Below are 25,082 nucleotides of genomic sequence, written 5' to 3'. Positions count from 1 at the left end.
CATGTGGGGACTACAGACTGCAGCACTCCTCAGTTCGTATTATCCTTGTAGTCCGCTGTATAGAAAACTGTAGTTTCTCCACATTATATTCATGACGTCCGCTGGCGCATCATAAACACGTCCGATAGTATAAGTGCGGTCGGATTCTCAAAGCACTGCAGTCTCTTCCCCTAAGTCCTTTTGAATTCTCCAATCCAGTATCCCGTAACCCCGTGACGTTTCACACAGAGGTCAAGGAATAGTGGATAGGTAAAGACGATGGGAGCTGATTTTTGGACAATTCGACGAGTTCTTCCCAAAATGTTGCGTTTAAAAAAGTACAAAAAGGCAGAGCAATTTTATTTATATGGCACTTTTCAGCACGTGGCGATTCAAGGTGCTTTACAAAATAAAAACAAAAGACATTTAAGAACAAATACAGCATAAATACATTATTAAATGGCATTTAAAAACAGGCATAAAATGCAAAGATAATGAAATAAAATAAATAAATAAACACAGCAGGTACAGAATACATGACTAAAAGGCATACTGTAGTGTGAGTATGAGCAGCTCAATTAAAAGCAGCGGCAAATACTCTAGGTGCATTTTTAGTCGGGATTTAAAAATAGGAAGTGTTTCAGCGGACGTGCATGATTTATGCAGTTTGTTCCAAATTGTTGGGGCATAATAACTAAAAGCTGCTTTTCCATGTTTAGTGGTTATTCTCGGAACAGTGAGCAGACCCGACCCAGAAGACCTGAGACTCCTGGATGCTTCATAGTGATGGAGCAGGTCGTCTATATACCTCGGTTCTAAGCCATTTAGTGATTTAAAAACTAGCAGTATTTTAAAATCAATTCTTTGGTCGACTGGAAGCCAGTGTAATGATCTCAGAACCGGAGTGATGTGATCCACTTTTGTAGTGTCAGTGAGTACTCGAGCAGCAGCGTTCTGAATCAGCTGCAGATTTCTGATAGGTTTTTTAGTGAGCCCTGTGAATACACTATTGCAGTCGAGTCTACTGAAAATAAAAGCATGGACAAGTTTTTCTAAATCCTGTTGCGACATTAGTTTTTTAATCCTTGAAAAATTAATCCAACAAATTGTCCAACTCATGGGAACGTTTTTACTTTCTTACTTTGTTACTAATCTCTATGCCTTTCAAAAAATGTTGCCAATGTAACGCATACTGCAGAGCAGTCTCTTTGAACCCCTTTGACTTTAAAGTCTTCATAAAGATTAAATTATGCAAGATGAAAAAAGTATTGCAGAAACAGAAATCCAATGCTTTGTCAGAGATTGTATGGTAAGTGCGTTTGTATCCAAATTTCTGATTGCAATTCACTGGTGAACTTATGTTCCTTGCTGGAATGTTACAGCACTGCCAAGCAGCTACAGCCTGCAGGGCTGGGATTGAGGAACGGATATTGTAGGGAATGTGTGGAGACAGATGATTCAGCAAGTTCTTCTGTCAGAGTCCACAGATTGTGCGTGCATCCGCAGAGTGCACAGTAGGTGACATTTATAAGAAATGCTTTCATAGTAAACGTTAACACATCATTAGTGTCTATAGATGCAAAGTTTGTAAAATACTCAGTGCATGCCTTTATGTTAAGCCAGGGTTCGGCAACCCGCGGCTCTTTAAGCCCTCTGCTATAGAGAGGCGAAGTCCCGCCCATCTACTTCCGACCCATGGGACCCCGGAAGCGGAAAATTATACATTGACGTCAATGGAGAGAGAAAAGTCATCTTTCGATCCCGTTTGAATTGTGCCACGAATGACACATATGATGTTTTTCAAATTAAAAGAACATTTTGCAAGTCAAAAAAATAAAAATGTGTCGTAAAACTGTGAAGTTACAATTTTTTTTGTGTGAAACCGCTCAGTGAACTACAGGTCTCTGGTCTCGCACAATACGCGTCACCATCACAAAGATGGCTGTCACGTTAGTAAATTTCACCTGTTTCTTCCAGAATGAGGCGAAAAAGTATAAAACGAGGTGAAAATCACTACAAGTCTGGGCATGTTGAGAGCTGTACATACACGAAAGGGAGCGGTTCTGTAAGAGCCAGCATGCGGGACCGGCTTTACAAGGTTTCAGTGAGTAATATGAGTGCAATGTTTAAGGTTAATGTCAGCTAGCTAACAAGGTACACTAACGTGTTTTGTTTTAGAAACTAGTTTTCTCCTTAAGAACTTTGTGGTGTCTGTGTATGCTGTGGATAACATTAGTGTTCACAAGAACAAGATACACTCCCGTGTTTTGTTTTAGTTGCTCTTCAGATTGAAGCGGCCAGTTCTATATCGACTATATGTGTGATCTCCTTTTTACATCTCGTTGTGTCATTTGAGTTTATTTGCTGTGTGTAGATTCAAGGATTTTGGTTATCTTGTCCAGGGATGCAAACTTGTCACCTTTCGGCGAAATTCTCCGTTTTGAATCCAAAATAGGTCGTCTTTGTGATTCCTGTAGATCTGCAATACAAATATTTTTTGGGTATGGGAGGGGGTCTGGGACCCGGATTAATGTGCGGCCGCGAGCTTTTTTTATATATATTATAATGAAGCGCGAGCTGTGTGCTCGAGTCTTCCTGCCTGTCGGCTCTGCTCATGATGTATAATAAGCCTCTGCTGCTCGGCGATGATGGTCTAGCTTCAGCAGCTACATTACCTACGGTGCGTTCGTTAATATTAACTGTGCGTCCGGAGTCCCTGTGGCACAGACTGGACCGCTGGTGAACAGCTGTTAGAACGGGCCGTTCAGGTGTTCACAATAGAGCTCCCTGTCGGAGCGGCAGAGCGTGATGTGCACTGAAAAGTTTTTTTTTCCCGTCGCAATATTATCGTTGAGCTAGCTAACTAGCATACATTGTCACTATCTGCTAACGTTAGCTTTAGCCTTCGTTTTCTAATCGTTTTTTTCATAGGCTATAAACAGAGGTGGTATAAGTATATATCTTGTAATTGATTAAAATTAGAAGTACTCAGTTCTTGTACTTGAGTAAAAGTAGAAGTAGGCCTACCAGAGTGTAGGAATACTCTGTTACAGTAAAAGTCCTGCATTCCAAATGTTCCTCAAGTAAAAGTAGAAAAGTATTATTATCAAAATATAGTGAAAGTAGCGACAGTAAAAGTAGTCATTTTGCAGATTGGTCCATTTCAGAATAATATGATACGTTTTATAATGATTGATCATGAAAGTGTTCTCAAAGCTGGTAAAGGTGCAGCTAGTCTGAATGACTTTGTATACTGCAGGGTAGCTTTTGGATTTACTCCAGGTGGAACTAAAGTCTGATTTAACACTTGATTATATTTCACATCATTCATCCACATCTGTAAAGTAACTAAAGGTATTACATACATGTAGTGGAGTAAAAGTACAACATTTACCTCTGAACTGTAGTGGAGTAGAAGTACAAAGTAGCAAAACATTGAAATACTTAAGTAAAGTACAAGTATCTCAAAATTGTACCCTAGTATAGTACTTGTTGAGTTTATGAACTTAGTTACTTTACACCAGTGGCTATAAAGATAGAAAGACTAAGCCTTAAACAGAGGCCTGAAAATACATTTTCAAAATGCTCAACAGTGCTGCCAAAATTATAAACTGACTGCTACACAATTAAAATAAATGCTTTTTATATATTTCTATTAGATGTGACTCTATGGCGTTTCTGTTAATATTAACACTGCTGCTTTAGTTGTTCTGACTGCTAAAATCCTCTGTTATTCCTCATTTTAAAGCCGATATTCTGTGGGGTCAGGGGGCTCGGATCCTTGTCACCTTTTTCATACCTGATGAGTTTGCATCCCTGTTGTCAATTTGTTTGGTTATCTAGGCACAGCTGTGTGTGACTCCCTCTGGTACACTGGTATGTGTTTTCCTAATGTAGAGAGCATTGATTAATTAATAAACTACACACTGACTCTAGATCCTGACCAAATCCTTATTTTTTGATCAAATGTTTTTCAAAAAAATGTATTGTATATTATATAACAGCTGCAAATCACAGACCGGAGTCTCTGCTACTGTGGACCACGAAGGAGGGGATCATCATCCCCATCCCCAAAGACCCTGCATGGCATGGAAATCTCCTCCTCCTGGAACAATTCTACACCCAGCATATGCTCCCTGTGTTGGCCAGTAGAGAGGAGGACATTTAAATAAACATACTCTTAACACCCTCAGACTCTGCATTGTGTTTCGTATGTGTGATGGGGTGTTATGCAGAGGGGAGGAAAACAGGACACAGCAGATTGGGATTGTGGTGGAGATGCTGAGCAGTTATTTAATTGTTGCGTGTAATTATTATTATACTGTGTGCTTCTTAGTTATTCCATCTTTTGCTGTAACATGGATCTGTATGTAACTCTATATTTAATTGTTATCTACCACACTTCCTTCTACATCATACACCATCATTATACATGGTGTATATAGGATATGTATTTATTTGTATACATATCTAAATTGTATAATTTTATTTTTCGTATTTGGGATTTCTCTTTTGTCCACTCAAATACACTTGGCCCTTTCTCTTTTCCATGTGGAAAATGGCAGCTGCATATTCTGCTTTTCTCATCTGCTCATCTACGATGAGAAAATTATATAATTAATTACTAATAATCATTTAAACCTGTTATTACCAATATTTCACAAACTCTTCATGTAAACTTAAGAGCACAGCTGTATGTTGAGTATGTCAGCTTTGCTTGGTTCATCTTACTGGGGGGGGGGGGCTGCTACATGGATGTCGGTGCAGTCCACAATAATTTTGCAGCTGAAGGCAGAATGAATTTATTATTGACTCAGAATGAAGCACAACTTCATGTCATACAATACATTGACTTTATTTGTAATTGTGTAAAAAAAATATGAGCATTGATTAGCAAGCAGGACCTGGCAGGAACAGAGAATGGTGATGGATGGAGCTGGGAAGAGAGAAGAATAAAGAAAACAGATCAACTTTATTATCGGATATTAAAAATTCAATTTCAAAACAAGTTGCCGCTCCTACAGTTTTCTAGTGTGTAAAGATGATTTCACATGACCAATGCAAAATATCACACTCAATACATGTGTGTCTCTGAGGGGTGCATTGTGCCTTTGATGTATATAAATAATATACCATAACCAAATACTATTACGTACAGTGGAAATCAGGTTACCAGAGCAGGTCAGACCAGTGTGCATGTTCCTCAGGGTCTCAGCAGTTACAGGTGAGGTAAAGAAAATAAAAGAGAAAAAGGTCAGTAACAACACTTTAAAGTAACAACACTGAATAATTATCTCTTTTAATAATTTTCTCTCAGTAATCACTCAACTACTGTCTTTCCAACAAACAGATTGACTCACTCTCACTATCATCACAATGAAACACGTCCAGAAGAATGTCATGCAAAGCTGCCTGCCTTCCTTCCTTCGACTCTCCCTGAACTGCCTGATCTTTTAATGGTCAATGTTAACCATTTGTGCATATAGCATTAAGTAGAAAAGATCGCTGATACTAATGTGGCGTTAGCCTACCTCCCGCCCCCTTAGCACCTGGTGGAGGGGGCGATAGGCTACTCTTCAAATGTTTCACAAAATACTTACCATCATGACTACTCTTACTGTTTAACATTTTGGTTTACTTCATGTTAAGGCTAATACAAATGACAAGGCTAAGTAATGTAATATAATGCTAACTAACATGCTCGCTACTAGCTAGGTAGCTAACTTGACTATGTTCCATGCAAAACATGTATATTACCTGATATGTTTGGTCCAACGACTCCTGGTCCTTTCATCAGACGGGAAGCGATAGAACGAGCAAGTGGTATGATCTCTTTTGTGATTACAACCTCGTACAAAGCACACAGGCATCTTGTAAAAGTGAATTTATTGGAGCAATCTCTTATATTTATTGGAGGGAATAAATCAGTCTTCTTCTTCCTCTTTGCTTTGCGAGTCACAACCAGTCTTGGAGCATTATCGCCTATGACATCACTTACGCGACCCAGAATGCATTTGGGATTTGTAGTCTTTCTAGTTGCGTATTATTCATAGTCTTATATTTCAGCATTTTTACGACAAACTGTGACTTTTTTTGCATGGAAATGATTTTTTAAGATTGACAAACATCATATGTGTCATTCGTGGCACAATTCAAACGGGATCAAAAGATAACTTTTCTCTCTCCATTGACTTCAATGTATAATTTTCCGCTTCCGGGGTCCCATGGAGGCTCCCGGAAGGGGAGGGACTTCGCCTCTCTATGGCTCCCTTAGACATAAGAAGGAAATTAAATAAAAGTATTTGTAGGACTATTTATATTTTTGTTGCATGGTTGAAAATGTTTCGTATCTTGTATTTTGAGGTGATACTGTGACACATAAATAAAAAACAAATTGTTTTAATTAGGTCAACTAAAATATGCGTCACATCCTGCTACGGTCCCGCACCAGCGCCTTTTCCTGCAGGCGAATAACCTGAACCCCGGCTCGATGAGCGAATGATGGATAAATCAAAGAAAAGTACCGGAGGAACACAGGATTTAATTCTGCGTGGTTTGAGTTACAGTATATGCTTTCAAGCAAACGATGCTGGTTTACCGGTATGTTTAATATATGGAGAGAAGTTCTCAAAGGTGCTGCAGCCTTTACGTATCGAGGAACAACACGGAAGAGGAGGACAGCTGACGATCTTCAGTCATAATTCAGTCAGTTAACTCTTTTTAGGGTGCAGCTATATGTTTTATTTATTTCAAAGTGGGCCCATTTGAATTATATTCATTTTCTTCAAATGTGCAGAGGACTCCCCAAGTGCTGTGTTTAATTTATTTTAAAGTAGGCCTATGTATTCTTTTTTATTCTCCTTATAAGAGTTATTTGTTTATTATTAGAGGTAAACAGTTTTATAAATATTAAATGCAAAATAACTGTAGTTTTTGTGTATGATATAACAATAAATACAACTTTATAAGCTATCAAATAGGTTTTGCGGCTCCAGACAAAACAAATTGTTGGAAAGGGGGCAAAATCGCTCTTTTGGTCAAAAAGGTTGTTAAAGTCCATGAATTTATAAGTGAAAAAATTCCCATGGAAATTTGATGACAACAATAAAGCCTTTGCAGACCATTTACATGCACTAAAACCTATAGAACACTACAGGAAAGGCCCAAAAAGCAGAATAGGGCCCGTTTAAATGTGTTTGTCCCAGATTTGATGAATGCTTTGAAAGAAGGGAAGCAAACCTTTTTGGCTGCTACGTGCAACTGCACCATAACGGTATGGATTAACCTGTTTAACACACAATTCCTATTTCTAACAATGGTAAAGTAACTGCACCGACAGTTATACGTGACCTTTTGAAAGAATGCATTGAACAAAACCCCTTAGTGGGGAGGCTGTGGCTCAGTGGTGAGAAGATGAGAAGGTCGTCGTCCAATCAGATGGTTTGTGGTTCGATCCCCGTCCTGCAGTGAACATGACAATGTTCCCTTAGGCAAGATGCTTAACACTAAATTGCTCCCAGTGGAATGTCATTGGTGTATGCGTGATTGTGTGTATGAATGCTAGTCTCTGAGAAGGTGCACCTTTTATGGCAGCCTCTTTTTTACAGGGATCGGGATGTTCACTTGCAACTTTCGAAGAAAAGATAATATTATAGCTCCATGTTGAAACTGACAGAAGGCCGGGGCCTTGGAGAAAAATTTGCAAGATAAATCTGTTTGCCGCGTCAGCACCACGGACAGCTGTATGGATTCATCAAAACAAAACACAGCTAGGAGAATGGTCTCTGCTACTAGGGGATGGAGAGAGATATCAGGTTAACAAGAAGGGGATTACAGAGGATTACTCATAAAGTACACAGTAAAAGTAATTCATTTTATTTTTGGTAGCAGTCAAACTAGTGCTGAGTCCAACTTCAATAAAAGTCACTTTTATTGAGAACTTGTGGTAACAAATATTTGTATCGATCATCAAATATAGCAAGTGAAAAAAGAGCTGCTGATTTGAAAAAAAAACTCGAGAGGTCACCGCAGTGCAGAACCGCTGTATAGTTAAAATCTCCTAACAATGTTGACAATTTTAGACACAGGCTTATTATATTTACAGCCCTTAATAACATTCATTTTCTGGTCTCAATGTGTGTCTTGGCGGTTTTCGTTGTGATCGCTAAATTCCCCTAGTTTCCCCTTGTTTATAATATCACCGTTCCAAGCAAACGAGTGCTTTTTGTTTTGAAATCACTTCCGCGATATTCGCGTCTCCCCCCCTCCCCCCTCGCTCCACTGACCATTAGACCATTTAGTAAGGTAAAAAGCAAAAGGGCAAAAACGCCTCTCAGAAGCTCTTTAGTTTACTTTTTTAATAAAGAAAAACAAATGGTCCGTAGATACATGGGTTCATCTCCCTCCATCGTTTTGATTTGAATCAGAAGTTCTGAACATGAGCCCGCCCCGCTCGACCTTCTGAGCCAATCACAGCGCGATAATGACCTGCCTTCCGTTTCAACCATACTCCTTCCGTTTCCACTATACTTTCTCTCACACATACATGCATTCTTCTCTTGCATACATGTATTGTCTTCATACATACATACATTCTTCTCTTGCATACATACATTGTCTTCATACATGCATATATTATTTATAATATTAAATGTAAACATTAAATGAATGTGCATGAGAGCAAAATGTATAAATATGAGCATTAAAATATATGAATATGAGAACAAAATGCATGAATGTGTGAGTGACAATATATACGTGTGTGAGACTGAAAATGTATGTATGTAAAAGAAGAATATATGTGTGTAAGAGTGAATATGTGTGTAAGAGTGAAAATATATGTATGTAAAAGGAGAATGTATATGCGTGTAAGAGTGAAAATATATGTATGTGAAAGGAGAATGTATGTGCGTGAGAGGACCAGTGTGAGTTACGGCCTGTACGGCCCCTCATACATTTTACCACCCCTTTAACTTGCCCTTCTTTTTCCAGAAAATCAAAAATGTTCGCAAAAAGAACTTCGGAATTTCTTGCGGGAGACACTCTATCTATTATGACAAAATACAATATGGTACTTTAAGGGATGTTAATAATGTGTTATTTCAAAAAAGTGGGAATTAATAGCAGGATTACAGTGTTAGTCAAATCTAAATAGATCATAATCGTCTTTGTTGTAAAGGATCAGATGTTGTCTCTTCTCCTAGGGCTGTTCTGTTCTGTAGGCTAACACTTTAAGTGTGAATCTATACTTCTACTGCCTGAATCTGATTTATGGTTTTCTCTTTCTTTTCTTAATTTGTTCTGTTTTTAATTCAGCAGGTGAACCTATATGTTCATAAAATAGTGTGTGTGAGCTTAACTGTGTGTATTCAACTAAAACGGAGCATCTGTACGTTTATGTCATGTTGTGATACTCACGTAAGGTTTCTGATTAGATTTTCTTTACCGGTAACTAGTCATTGTAACGGATGACATGTTTAAAGTATCACTCCCAACCCTGGTTTTAGAGAAAGAGTTGCAGGATTACATTTGCTGCCAGTCCAAGCCTGTGACCTTACTGTGGAGCTCTGGGTGTAAACTGGTTCACACTTGCCCAGCGCTTTGAGAAGTATCTTCTCAGGCAGCAAATTGTTCCTGGCCTTTTGTCCCCACAACACAGTAACAGCTGCTCACAGGAGGTGAGATAAGATGTGTGGGGGGGGGGCACTCTCTCCTTGTGCCCGCCTGCGTCACAGCCAGATAATGTTATGTACTCCCAACTCTTCCCATGCAGAGCTATTATGTATAGCCCCCCCCCCCCCCCCTCACGTTTGATTCTCATGGCCATGAAAGAGCTGTTGTCAGCCTTGTTGGACTGGTAACATTTTGTACAGATCATTTTTTTAACAATATAATAATTATATGACAAATGAATAGTGTTGTCCTTTATGCTTTTCTTTTGTTTCCAGCTGGTCCCAACAGAAAATGGAGAAATATACCTTTGATACAGACTTTACATTTTAAAATAAATGACCCTGAAACAGAGCAGTGATTACGCTGAAACATAACATCTGTATTGCAATACGAAAGGCTGTTATATACAAAGCATGCATCAATTCAATGCTTTTGATTGAAACTACCCTGCACGCCTGTGACATCACACCACCTGGATGTGGGGTGTAAAATGTGTAAGACAAAATGTTTGTTTTACAACCTAATGGACAAAAAAGGTGACCTGTCATTTCCTTTTTTAACAACCTACATTAGTGCTTTTGTCACCTTTAGCCTTGAACAGCGGGGTGCATTCCAAAACTTATTTTAAAGGGGCCCTATAGTGCTTTTCAGATTTTCCTGTGTTAGTGTGTGTTGTGCCTGAAAGGACTTCATTGGATTGACATCACAATGTAGCATTTGTACTTCTATTTGATAGCTCTTCAACAATCAATTGTACTTGATAGATAAGGGGCGGGACATCTCTAAGTGTTTGATAAAAGATGGTGTGAATGAGCATAATAGCACCCCTTTAAATGAACTTTAATTAAGATTGACATGCTCTGATCTCCATCTCTCTGCAGGGCTGGGTTGTCTATAGAGCTCCTGCGGTCACGTGACTTTTGGTTATCAGCCACCATTTTGGCAGTAAACATGACGACCGGCGCCAGCGTTTTCCTACCGTGCGAGTATACATCTCATTTTAATTCAAGTGAAATTCGGCTTTATAGTACAAAATTAGAAAGATTAAATATAAGCGACCCATATAATGCACCCGGTGTGCTTTTCAAGAGCATAACCTCCTGCTCTGAAGACGATGTACCCGACTTGCGCTACGCGGACATCCACAGCTATCTTGTAAGCTTTCCATCAGTGTACTCAGGAGACTCCCTCAGAGCTTACAAAAGCTTGGAGGCTTACAAATGGTGTCAGTCCGGCTTCGTAAACAACATTCAACTGTGGAGTCTTACATCCAAAAACTTCGGCATCATCACTGCAAGGGTAAGTATTAAATTATTCCAGTTTGATAGGCAGTGTCACGTTAGCATTGTTTGTTTATTAGCTTGTCTAGCTACGGCAGTGTCACGTTAGCATGTTTGTTTATTAGCTTGGATAGCTACTGCAGTGCGTCTGAAACTAGTTTGTATTTTTGAACGTACTCAACCAAAGTGGCTGGCTTTTTTAACCTTTATTTATCTATTTTTGAATGATTGATGACTGAACTGACAATGAATTTACTGACGCGATTACTGCCAAAATGGCTGCCCCCTTCGTTTCTCGTCACGTGACCAGCATATGTGACATCATCCGCAGGAGCTCTATTGGACCTAGGAGTTTAATATTTAAATAATATTACCCTTGGCTTGCCTTATTCAACATGAACATATTGTTAGGCAAGCTAACTATTTAGCCTGCTAGTGCCAGCGGGCGGGCTAGCTTTGCCTTTAAGATAGCAAATAACGATCCTATTTGAATGCTCAATAAAGTAGTCACCTCTCCAGTAACTTTCTCAATGTTATTTATAGGAAAACTTATGGAGATTATCCATATTATTTGATTTAGATACTAACACATTGTGGGCCAAACCCCGGTCACTACAGGCTTAACTCGACTCAGGCATTTCTGCTGTGCATGCACAAAATGCCAGCCTGATTCTCTCTGTATACAAAGCCTGATATTTGAATAGACTGTCAACAGGTCCACCTGCCTCTCACTGCATGAGTCTGTGTCAAGGCTGCTCCTATCTGCAGCTGCACAGTGACAGGCTGCACACTGCACCAATAACACACAATCCTCTGTACGGCATCTGTAAGTGTTTCTAATTCACACAGTTGTTGTTGTTGTTGTTGTTGTTGTTGTTTTTGTTGTTGTTGTTGTTGTCAAACTTCTCCTCAGTGCCAGAGCAGATGAACCCGCCGACATTTTTTGATTTGTTCATCCTTTTAAACTCTCTGTTATATCTCCTGCCTTTAATGTGCGTATCGTGATTGATTGTTGCACTGCATTTGCACTCCCTCATAGCTTTAACTTTTACCTGCGGAGAACATATCATAGGAATGGGTGGGATTCTATGGATTTTCTCATCAGTTAATGAAGTTAAACTGTTACAAATAAATTATTATAATTGAATCATACAAACGGTGAACAAACTGAGAAGAGTGTAGAAGATAATGAGGTTCCATTAGTAGTAAAACCAGGGCTGCCAACACTCACGCATTGAGCGTGAGAGTCACGCAATTAACCCATATCTCACGCACTCACGCCACACTTGCCTTTCCTCACGCTAAGTTTTCGTCCAAAATAAATGTACATAAAAATTAATTGAAGGAACAGCAAACCGAGCGGTCGACGAAATGAGACGGTCTTCTGGCTTAGTTCAGTAAAGTTGGAACGATGTTTGGAGATTCTGATTTCACGGATCAATAATTCATGAACAAAACGTTATTCAAACACAAATGACGTCTCCTAAGTACCGTGGTAAGGTTGACAACGAACTACAATCACAGTTTGATCAAAAAAAGCCAATATGCGCCGTCCTCCGAGCTGCACATTACATTTGTCTCTATCCGCAGCCGGAGAAGAAACGAGTGCTCAGGGACCGTCTGCAAAGTGCAACTCCGAAAAAAGTGAATACAATAATATTCAATCACTATTATACATATTATTATTACCAAACTCACTACACACATCAATAGTCTCCTGCTGGTCATACTACAGCAGAGAGTTTTGAAGAATATGCTTTTGAATAATTTTGGGGAATATTTATAATGTAATATCTTCAATAAATATGGCATCATCTTAAATAACTTTACTATTATACAGTATATTTCTACCAAACTCCCTATTTGCATTGTTTTTGTTAGCATCTGGTTAGCTAGCTAGGCTAACGGATAGAAGCTGTTAATCAAACAATGAGAGGGAAAGCTCTCTCCTGTCAGACTGAGAGAGATAACTATAGCTCAGTGAGGTAAGGGACTCTGTTTAGATGGTTAACTTTAGTCTAGTTATCTCAGTGGGTCTTAAACGCTTTGGTCACCATTTATGAGAATAAATGAAAAACAGTTATGAAATACTATGACAGTAAAACAAGAATACAGTTTAAAAGGGGAGTGATTTGTAAAATATCCATAAAGAAAAAGAAAATCTGTTTACAGTGCTGTTTCATATGGGTGTTGAGAGATGTATCCTTAAATTCATTTTGCTCACAAAATGCACCAGGTTGATGCATTTAACTTCAATATTTTAAAAAAAAATCTTCCCGGACCCCCCGGAGGACCCCCCCCCCCCCCCCCCCACTTATAAAATAGCACTTTACCTCTGCTTACACCTATATGCCATTTCATATGCTGTGAGCTGATTATCAAGCCTTCATTGTAAGAGTCGCGGGTACACGGTGTATGTGCGTATTCCACTGGAGCGCCCGGTACATTAATGGGAAACCCTAGTTTGTACATGTTCAATACATTTGTAACATTGTTAACGTTTCTTTTTTCGGTTCACCAAAAAAATATCTCACTCCAAGCTGAACTCAAATGTTGGCAGCCCTGGTAAAACAAAAAACCTCATGCAAACCAAAGTGTTTTCTCCTGGTTTTAATGCAGTAATCTGTATCTGAATATGTTATCTTGATGATGACATCTGATTACAGGTCGCTACATTTGCACCTGCTGTGTGTAAGCATTGTTGTTATTTTGTTTCTGCATTGTGATCAGATCTTAATATGTAAATTGCTAAACTACTAGCTTGGCCATGTACTTCTTTTCTGTGTCTCAATTCAGACCCTTCCCCTCCTAGTACACTGAATGTTGAACACTGAGAACACTTACACAGTGTGTGACTGTCTTGTGTTGTCCCAAATCGCACGCTGCTGCACCCTCACCGGAAGTGAGGATCGCCCCTGTTAGCTAGCCAGCTAACTAGCACAATTCAACAAATCATTACAGACTGCTCAATTAACCCAATAGTATCAACAGTACTTTTTACTTGCATGCTGTGATGACCGCATCAACCACAACTGTGGCTGGTCGCGCCACTTCTTTTACGAAGCCAATATTGTTGATTGCAATTAGTGCTTTTTGATGCTTTGCAATGCGCTCTGGCCTCATTTACATGCACATAACATGTCTCAATCATTGAAAAATGTAACATTACAAACATTTATGTTTATTTTTAAGACTTAATATGAAATGTGATGTGAAAATATTTAAACTCTGCCATATCTCCTTTACTGTCCGTGACGCTCAGGGCTGACCATCAAACTCACTAACACACACACACACACACGCACGCACGCACGCACACACGCACACACACACACACACTTCGCTGATTTGTCCTTGGAGGGACAAAATCAGGATAACGTCGGGTCTGAGCAGCCGCCAGCAGTGGTGTAGTGGTCGTTGGACGCGGGGCATCGCCGCCCCCCCACTTTTTTTAAGCATGATTTTAATAAATATAAAATCTTTGCCAGTGTTATCAGTTGCAAGTGTGTATTTGTTGTAATAATGACGAAACATAATACATTTCACAGTAATTATAATAAAAACGTAGCTCAAGTATTTATGCAACTTGATTGAAGAGTGTGTGTGTGTGAGGGGCAGCACTGTGTTTGTGGGTGACCAGGTGTCCCACTTTTTGCAGGATTGCACACACAGCAGTTGTATCATTTGTCCCGCGTCCCACAAATTGAGACTATGTCCCGCATTTGAGTGACAGTCGCGCAGAAAGGCCGGCACCGCCCTTTATTATTATATTTTTTAAACGGCATCATGTAAGTAGCGCTGACAGGCGACAGAGGTCCACAGAGGTCCACAGTGTTAAGGCCCAGATACACCGGCCCGAAATCGGCAGTAAATGGGAGTCAGGCCGAACATGAGCGTGGGCACGCCCTATTCGGAGTGGTGTGCGCCGCACCGTCGGGTCTTTTCTGCCGACCTGACGCCTTTTCTTGCCGATTCAACATGTTGAATCGGCATGAGAAGCGTTAACGGAAGTGAGGGAGGTAAACAAATGATTTAACACAAGCGTGAGTCCAAGAGCTGCTAGCTCCAGTACCTCCCGATCGTCCTGCTCCTGTTCGTTCATGTTTTCAATGGACGAGAGTGAAAATGGAAAGAAAAACGTTTGTTCTTCTTCTCTGTCTTCCGGTTGTTCCGGTTGTTGCCTCTTTTGAATGATGAATACACACTGCTTGATGGTAAGGAGAGTTATTGCCACTCACGCATGTGCAGTTCATACGTGCTCGGTTCGGATTTGCGGTGTGTTCCAGTGCGCGAAGTCGGAAAATACGCAGGAGAGTCCGGCGACGCAACAGTCGGTGTCGGCGTCGGCGACTTCTCAGGTGACTGGCCGGTGTATCTGGGCCTTTAGTATACCCCCCCCCCGCCCCGTTGACAGGTCACGAGCGCGTCCATAGTGTCTCCCCCGCTCCGTCCAACCAGTAAAAAAATCTCCACTACACCACTGGCCGCCAGCGTAAGAAGGATTCTCAGCTTCTCGGAGAGATTTTTCTTTCTTATATGAAATTCTGCTCAGTTTCAATCACAGTTGTTATGTGGTCCGGAAGAGCCTGTTTTTAACCTGGGTCTTTTGTGACCCTAATCACGTGATGTGAACACCAGGTGTTTGGATGTTCGGTACAGTGGCTGAAGGTCATCTACCACTGCAGAGGCCCACAGAAGGATTCATGAATAGTTTTCTGTCAGGGATTTAGCACAGCTAGCACAACATTTATATTATCTCATGAGAGGACATGGTTGTTGTTTCCTGTTCATGGATATTGAAGCTGTTGTTAGAACCCCTTTGAACAATTTTAACAACATATTTAAAACTACCTACAACTTTTATTTAAATTGATACAGATTGTCTTTATAAAGCATGTGTACACTGAAACTAATGATTATATCATCAGTATCACAGAACTGTATTAGGTTATTTGAAAGGAATAATATTCAGTTTAAATGTTAGGTTTAACTTAATTATTGTGTTCAACTAACCTAATTAAATGACGTGTAATCTGTTGAAATAATACATTTAAAGTCAACTGTTTAATTTCAGTGCATGTTATGTATTCATAATATATTCATAATTCTAGTTGCATGTAACACATCTTCTTGTCAGCAAATCAGAACATGCAGAAAAAATTGTATTCAAAGTTCAGTGACATGAACACATTATATCCTCTCTGATGAATCTCCCAAACTGAATAGGTCACTTCAGCAATGTAACATACAGTTTGTTGATCATGATTGCCAGCCTGATTTAAACTCACTGTTTGATACTGTTACTTTTCTTTTTTTCCCAGCATTTGGAGGGACCTTTTGTTTTGATAACTTTGATATAATTATATAACTATGAGTACCTAAAAGGGGTTCAGCCAAGTTTATCAAATGTGTTCATGTACAAGTGCTTTCAGTATTGATGGATTATTTAGGAGCAACAGTGATATAGGGTTATACTCATAATGTGAAAGTGAGTGCAAAGGAAGAAGCAGAGATCCAACTCAGAACAGTCTGACTGTGATTATATAATATATATCCTAATTTCAGGTAAACTGATTTGAGACAAAGCCCTCAAATTGTTAATGTGTATTCCCCTGTGAAGTGCAGCCATTTACTAAGTTACATAATGAATATGGGGGGCTGTAGAACATTTACACGCCATGTTTATGATTAAAAAGAGTAATTGATCACAGTGTAGTAAAGTTTATCTAAATTAGTATAAGGCCTCAGCAGTTGACCCATAACTTGTGTGACCGACATGCTAGAGTTACCACTTTCAACAATCCATACATTTTATAGAAGCCTTTTTTGAAGATCCATAAATAAAACACTTTCATTTTCCAGGAGCTCAAAATATATCACCCATGATTCACAATAATCACAGTAGCCATTTAACAATTATCTGAAATGTATTAATTTGACCTAAACCTGGTGACACTCTGATATATCAAGTTGCGTAAATTCATTATAACCAAACTCTTATCCTCAATGGAACTTCCTGCTGCCCCCCTCTGGCAGCAGCATGTTACATTATGATGGATACATAATGTAACATGCTGAGGTCATAGACACTGTGGCCCCCAGAGAGATGGCAGCGGAGGGCCCCATAGTCTCCACTTTCACACATTTAACATTACATTACATTAAAACTATTTCTTTTTTTCAGATTATTCCTAATGGAACATGTCTAGCCCACTCTTGCACATTTGAGTTAACTGTAGTTTGATGACCACATTAATTGTATTTGGGATAACCAAACTTCTGGTAGTCTTATTGACCGCCAGTTTATTATCTATGTGTCATCCAAGAATAACCCCTTAACATATACAGCAAGCTTTCCAGAAGCATTCATTGCACCCTTCATTTAGCTGTTCCCCTCCTGCTCCCTCTTACAGAACAAATACTAAATGATTATTCTGATGAGTCTGAGCCTACATAACTGATAGAGACAGGAGACTATTAAAACTAAGACAATATAAAGAGGACTTCTACAACAAAGTAACTGACACCTCTGTCCAAAAGTATCGGGGACTGGACTTAACTTACAAGTAAAGGTAAACTCATGAAATATATATTTTAATTTGTGTTTAATAGGTATAAATAGCGGAACTGAATTCACTTAAACGTGATTAATTACTTAGCTGTAGGCCTATGTGTGTGTTTTAGAGAATGCTTAATGCCTAACCTAGGAAGTAATTGCGCAAATTCCCAATAAACAACACAAAAAGGTAAAAGTAATAATTGTGCAGAAAAATTGCTTTTTTCTGCACAATTATTTCAACGTTGTTGCATCATGTAGCATATAACTGTTGTAGACAAACAACGTTTTGATGTAAAGAATGTAAAGGTCCCCTATTATACTGTTTTTCATATAGGTCTCAGATATATACCTAACATGTCTCTGAAGTGTTTGGCCTCGAAACACCAAAAAGATCATTGCAGCATCCCATAATCCCCTCTGTTTCAGCCCTTTTTTCAAAAGTGCTGATTCTCTGACCGCAGTTAAGTTAGTTTTAGGTTGGATATTCAACAGACATTCTCGGACCAGCCAGCAGCGTCAGTTCTATATCATATAAGGCTTCGCCCTCTAAGACTATCGCTATTGGGTAATCCCTCCTGTACGTGTGCAGCACTGACAGATTTAATCCACGCCCACCTATGACGCGGGCCCCACCTCCGGACTCACTTCCGTATAAATAGGAAGTAGGCCCTACCATCTACTCCCACTTTTCTTCAGCACTCCGTTGCAGAAGCATTGTCAGGCAAAAACAGTTCTGTTAAGAGCTACTTACCGAAAAGCAAGCATTCCTCCTAAAAAGCTTCTGTTTTCCGGTAAGATCGAGACTGGACAGGAAAGTCAAGGCTGTGTCAGGGATTGCCTCGTATGCGGAACGGGCTACATTATGAGTTTTGACAGGCACTCACAGTGTGAGTCCTGCCTGGGATTAGAGCATGCAAACGCTGCTCTAAATCCCGGGGTGTCTTGCTCGCATTGTGCCCGTCTCCCGCTGGCCCTCAGACAGCAGAGAGCGGACGCTCTCGCTGCTGCGGCCGCCGAGGACGATTGGCCCGTCCAGGAGGAGTACTCCGGGGACAAAGTCCTTGATTTCCTGGATCCGAGTGGAGGGCGCGAGTCGGACGACTACGTCCCCTCCATTCAGGGATCACCGGGTGATTCCCCCATCATCTCTCCCCTCCGGACGGAGGAGACAGGTATGGGGCCCGGTGCAGGGCCGGTGTACGATCCAGTGATCCCGATCTCCGACGCCACGGCGTTGCCATCGATTGGCGGGATCCTCCTAGAACTTCCGGAGATTATATCTAAGGCGGCCGCCTGAAGAAATCTCACCGTTCCCCTAGCTCAGGAGAGCTCACCGCCGGATGATATGTCCGGGGTGTTCTCCCGGGTGCACAGGGTAAGGAGTGACCCGATCTGGCCACACTTCCCGGCTATAAGGAAGTACCAGGAGGGGGCAGCAAGGGACCCTGGAGCAATGAAAGCTCCGATAGGGACATACGTGCCCCTCACGAGAGTGGAGGGATTCACGGACGTGAATCTAGAGCCGAACCTCACGGCATTCTTTGGGGCGAGGCAGGCCAGCACGGTTTCCGGACGGCAACCCATGTTGGCTGCCGCCAAAGATCGGTTTGTCGCCCGACAGACTGACCGCATGCATCAGTGTGCGTTCCAGGCGTCGGCGTCGGCAAACAATATAGCGTTGCTATCAAACTCCATGGTGGAAATATCCGAGCAGTCTAAAACTATGTCCTCAGTGGAGGCTGAGGAGATAGGTAAGGCGGCTAGTACTGCACTTGCCCTGTGCGCAGCAGTCGCAGTCTCGCAGGCGCGGATTGCGTCATGGGCGACACAGGTTCAACGGTACCTCTGGCTACAGCAGGGGAATATACCGGAGGGTGCAGGAAAGGAGCTGCTGGAGGCTCCAGTCCGGACGGACTGTTTGGGCCACAGTTCCACACCATGGTGGAGTCTATGAAGTCTGCCGCGGAGCAGGCAGACGACATAAGGCGTCACGCTAGCTGGCTTCAGGACAAACGTCCTCAGTAACAGCAGCGACAGCAACGACAGCACCCGCAGCCCCCGCAACAGTCTCAGCGAGGGCAGCGCGGGCAACGGCGAGAACAGCAACGGCGTCAGAATCGCCCTTCGGCAGCTGCAGGGGCTCCGTCCCAGGTCTCCGCTCCTCTGCCACAGAGACAGGATCTGCAGGCGTCGAGTCGGAGGGGAAGGAAGAACCACCGCTCCTGGTCTGCTCCTCCGAGAGAACCTCAGAGGAAACAGAACCGAAGATGACTCTTTGGGGGGGTTATGTGGGAAGAGAGGATTATTAATAAAAATGATTCAAATCTCAACAGTGTGTCTGTAGCAACTGTCAGGCCGGCTGCCATTAATCTATTGTTTAAAAGGCAGCGGGACTTGTTGCATATTCCATCTGTTTTTTCCTTTTCGGGTAATAGACTATAATAATAGCTGTTTCTAATATGTCGGTTAGAAAACAGCAAGGCTCGCTGTATAAGCCTGCGCTATTTAACCAGTCGGTTAAAAGACAGCAGGGCTTGACATTTAAATCGGCTGCTTCTATCCTTTCGGGTAACAAGCAGCGCGGTTTTTTCTCTGTTCCAGTTGTGCCTACACACAGTCTTATTAAGCCTAGCGCGGCTATTATGCACGAGGTGAATAGCACTGCACACACCTCCACGAGTTGGAGCATAAACCCGCCTCAGGGTCCTGTTGATGAGTCTTCTCCTAAACAGAGACAGGTTGAGAGCCGGTGTGTGATGCAGCGTGTGGAGACCCCTTCAAAGCCCTTTAGGGCGGGGCCCCCCTTGGGTTGCTTCACAGGCAACGGCGGCAAGGGCTCTGGCATGGCTTGTCACCATGACTACCACAGGACAACAAAAACAGGTACGCCCGCGGTGCTCAGAGTGGAGGCGCCTATGTTTAATGGACGGAAGGATGAGCAGGCTGATCAGCAGAGGGTACTCTCTGCAATTTGCAGTTCGAGGGGATTCAGGAAACGCTCCTGTCATCCCAAGAACAGTATCTTGCGCTCCAGTCAGAGCTGCGGAGACTCCTGTTAAAGAAAGCAATTTCCAGGGTCCCTCAGGGGAAAGAAATCGGGGGTTTTTCTCCCATTATTTTCTTATCCCGAAAAAGACCGGGCGGATGAGACCCATCCTAGATCTGTTAGCATTCAACAGGGTGATAATGAAAAGACCGTTTCATATGCTGACAATCAAACAGGTAATGGAGTGTGTTCACCAGGGAGATTGGTGTACCTCCATAAACCTGAAGGATGCTTACTTCCACATAACCATCATCCTAAAACACAGGGAATTCCTGCGTTTCTCATTCCAAGGAATAGCGTACCAGTTCAATCGACTGCCGTTCGGATATTCTCTGGCTCCATGCACTTTTTCAAAATGTGTGGAGACGGCGCTGGAGCCGCTACGCAGAAGAGGGATGAGAGTATTATTTTATCTGGACGACCTGCTATTGCTGGCCCGCTCCAGAGAGGAAGCTGCTTTACAGACGGTACAACTTGTATCTCACCTGTCAAGCCTGGGTTTCATAATCAATTGGGAGAAGAGCTGTCCTCTTCCCTCCCAGATTATCATATATCTGGGGGTGGAATTCAACTGAGAGCACGACTCTCACAGTGGAGAGTGGAGGATCTGACAGCTCTCCTCGGGCGCGTCTCACCCCACAGGGTGGTGACAGCCCTCTCCGTGATGCAGCTGTTGGGCATGATGTCAGCTGGTCACGTGGTGATTCCCCTGGGTCTCCTTCACATGAGGAGACTTCAGAGGTGGTTTATTTGCCTGTGCATTGACCCCGTGCGTCAGAAGAGACGCATGGTGTACATTCCTCTGTCCGTAGGTTTAGATCTGACCTACTGGAAACATCTCCACGTCCTGTCAGTGGGGGTTCCTTGGCAGAGTGACGTCACACACCTCTGTGTTTACAGACGCATCGCTCTCAGGGTGGGGAGGAACATGCATTACGCAGGCAGTGGGGGGACAGTGGCCGCCTCACATGTCCCTTCATATAAACGCGCTGGAATTACTCGCCATATGGAGAGTAATCCGGCACTTCGCCCCGTTGCTGTGGAATCATCAGGTGTTGATTCGAACGGACAACAAGGCAGCGGCAGCATACATAAATCGTCAGGGAGGTGTACGATCAGCGCAGCTGCTGAACACAGCCAGGAGGCTGTTGTGCTGGGCGCGCACACACGTACTCTCTGTCAGAGCAGTATATATTCCCGGCGAGCTGAACAGAGGGGCAGACCTCATGTCCAGAGGAGGTCCTCAACAAGGGGACTGGAAGATCCACCCCGAGCTGGTCTCCCAGGTATGGAGCAGGTTCGGAAGAGCGGAGGTGGATCTGTTCGCTGCACGCGGGAACGCGCAATGTGCTCTCTGGTTCTCCCTGAGAAGGCAGGATCACCCCCCTCTGGGGGTGGACGCGTTCGCGCACAGACCTTGGCCCAGGGTGTTACTGTACGCTTTCCCACCAGTCCCTCTGATCCCTCGGTTCCTGGACCGAGTGCAGGAGGAGCGGCTGATAGCGGTCTTAATAGCCCCGGAGCGCACGGGAGCGTCCTGGTTTCCTTGCATACAGCGGATGCTGTCAGGGAGACCGTGGGAAATTCCGGGGCGGGGGGATGCTCTCTCCCAGGTGGAGGGAGCGATCAGCAGTCACCCAATGTTAGGCCAACGTTTGTGGGCATGGCCCCTGAGCGGGAACACTTAGAGAGGCTTGGCCTCTCTCAAGATGTTGTGAGCACTATTCAGGGGTCTAGGGCCGCGTCCACCAGGGCGTCTTACACAGCCAAATGGACAGCGTTCCAGCGTTGGTGTGTAGGGAAAGGCTTGGACCCCGTTACGTGTCCCCTGCCTCACGTGCCGTTGTTTCTACACGGACCACTATTGCGGTAAGCATGTTGTAACTTCCGGTTGTTGTTGTCATCTCCGGGTATCCCGTGTGCCTGTTCTGTTGCTGATAGCTTATTATCTTAACTTAATCGATCGTTTTAAAACTCTTGATCACGGCAACTGCCTGACGTTGTAATCACACGTTACTACAGCTTAAGCACTCACAACTCTCCTTCTCTTAGCGACTGTAACTCCACAGTTGCCTACACTCTTTTCGGGTTTGCTAACGGTAGCTACTTTAGCTTGATAGCTAGCCATGGCTCTTTCCCCACCCACGGGTGCTATTTCCTGCTCTAACTGTCTCATGTTTGGTTACTTCCCTACCTCCTTTACTGGTACCGATACATGTGTTAAATGTAGTATAGTTGTTAGTTTGGAGGCGGGAATCATAGCCATAGAAGCCCGGCTCCGCATCTTAGAAAATAACTCAGCTACAGTAAAGCCCATGTTAGCCGGTGCGGACCGGCACAAGGTAGCTCCTCTTAGCCGTCCCCCGGCAACTCCCGAGCAGCAGGGAGATTGGGTGACTGTTCAGAAGGGGCATAACGCGAAACCCGCAGGTCCCCACCAACCCGTTCACGTATCTAACAGATATTCCCCACTCAGCGAGACACCCGCTGAGAAGCCAACTCTGGTTATTGGTAGCTCTATTATGAGACACGTGAATTTAGAGACCGAAGCCTCCACAGTCACATGCATTCCGGGGGCCAGAGCGGGCGACGTTGAGGCGCATCTTAGACTGCTGGCTAAAAATAAACGTAAATACAGTAGGATTGTTATTCACGTCGGTGGTAATGATGTTCGTTTACGCCAATCAGAATGCACCAAACTTAATGTGGCGTCGGTGTGTAGTTATGCTAAAACAATGTCGGACACCGTAATCTTCTCTGGTCCCCTCCCCAATCTGATCAATGATGACATGTATAGCCGCATGTCATCATTTCAGCGCTGGTTGTCTTGGTGGTGCCCAGCAAACAATGTGGGCTTCGTGAATAATTGGACAGCCTTCTGGGGAAAACCTGGTCTGATTAAGAGAGACGGCATTCATCCTACTTTGGAAGGTGCAAATCTCATTTCGGCAAACATTTCAGGGCTTTGTGGACTTAATCCATGACAAACTGGAGTTGAGACGAGGAGGCAGAGTCGCAGTCTTACACGCTTCTCTGCGCTCTCTCCTAGGCAGTCATCCATAGGAATCCCGAACCCAATAAAATACCCAATATTAACGGTGTGTGTGTCTGCCCAAGGACAATTTAAGGTAAAACCTAATAGAGGTGTCATGCATAATAACCTAATAAAAGTAAATGTAACAACTACTACAGTGCAACAAAACAGGAAGATTAAATGTGGTCTCTTAAACATAAGATCTCTAGCATCTAAAGCAATATTGGTAAATGATTTAATATCAGATTATAATATTGATATATGCTGTCTCACTGAAACTTGGTTGAGACATGAAGAATATGTCAGCATAAATGAGGCCACTCCACCCAGCCATATCAATACTCATATTGCCCGAGGCACGGGCCGAGGAGGTGGAGTTGCAGCAATCTTTGACTCAAGTTTACTTATCAATACTAAACAAAAATTAAATTATACCTCCTTTGAAAGCCTCGTTTTTAGTCTTACGCATCCGACCTGGAAAACTTTGCAGCCAATCTTATTTGTTACACTGTACCGTGCACCAGGTCCTTATTCAGAATTCTTATCAGAATTCTCTGAGTTTTTATCAACTTTGGTACTTAAAACAGATAAAGTCATTATCGTAGGTGACTTTAATATTCATGTTGACGATGATAAAAATAGCCTTACTGTTGCATTTAACTCCATATTAGATTCTGTTGCTTTCTGTCAGAGTGTAAATAAACCAACCACCTGCTATAATCACACTCTCGACCTTGTTCTGACTTATGGTATTGAAATTGAGCAACTATTAGTCGAACCGCATAATCCTGCTTTATCCGACCATTTCTTAGTAACTTTTGGAGTACTGTTACTAGACTACAAAGCATTAGCCAAAAGCTCCTGCAGCAGAAACCTATCTGTTAGTGCTATAGCCAAATTTAAGGAAGAGATTCCACCAATACTTAACTCGATAGCATGTCTGAATGTAAGGGAGGAAACTTATACAAAATGTACACCACCCCAAATTGATCATGTTGATGATAGTGCTACAGATGCGCTGCGAATAAAATTAGACTCTGTTGCTCCTTTGAAAAAGAAGAAAATAAAACAACATAGATTAGCTCCATGGCATAATGCCAAAACCCGCAAAATAAACCAAAAGTCGAGACAACTTGAAAGGATATGGCGTTCCACTAAACTTGAAGAATCTCGTTTAATTTGGCATATTACTCTCAATGAATATAAGAAAGCACTGCGTAAAGTGAGAGCAGCCTACTACTCTTCATTAATAGATGAGAATAAGAATAATGCAAGATTTCTTTTCAGCACTGTAGCCAGGCTGACAGAGAGCCACAGCTCGACTGAGCCTTCTATTCCGATAGCACTCAGTAGTAATGATTTTATGTGGTTTTTTAAAGATAAAATTGTTACTCTTAGAACGATAAAATTGTTACTCTTAGAAACAAAATCAATGACCTCTTCCAGCTCCCGGAAACGTAAGTTCTAATATTACACTAGATAGTAAACTAGAATAGTTTTCAGCCATAAACC

General features: G+C 42.3%; 2 long non-coding RNA genes across 2 annotated transcripts; one reads left to right on the top strand and one right to left on the bottom strand.

Moving 5' to 3' along the window:
• Positions 1–1,948: 1,948 nt before the first annotated feature.
• Positions 1,949–4,167, top strand: LOC307035135. The gene is made up of 2 exons (XR_013807028.1): positions 1,949–2,083; positions 3,984–4,167. It is a non-coding gene; the product is annotated as an uncharacterized lncRNA (long non-coding RNA).
• Positions 2,490–6,245, bottom strand: LOC307035133. The gene is made up of 2 exons (XR_013807026.1): positions 5,136–6,245; positions 2,490–4,915 (listed from the first exon to the last, which is right to left on the bottom strand). It is a non-coding gene; the product is annotated as an uncharacterized lncRNA (long non-coding RNA).
• Between the last annotated feature and the right edge of the window lie 18,837 nt (positions 6,246–25,082).

Source organism: Notothenia rossii, assembly GCF_949606895.1.
Source record: "Notothenia rossii genome assembly, chromosome: 4".
Classification (NCBI taxonomy): Eukaryota; Metazoa; Chordata; class Actinopteri; order Perciformes; family Nototheniidae; genus Notothenia; species Notothenia rossii.
The sequence above is the reverse complement of the archived record's forward strand: the minus strand, read 5'-3'. Positions and strand labels throughout refer to the sequence as shown.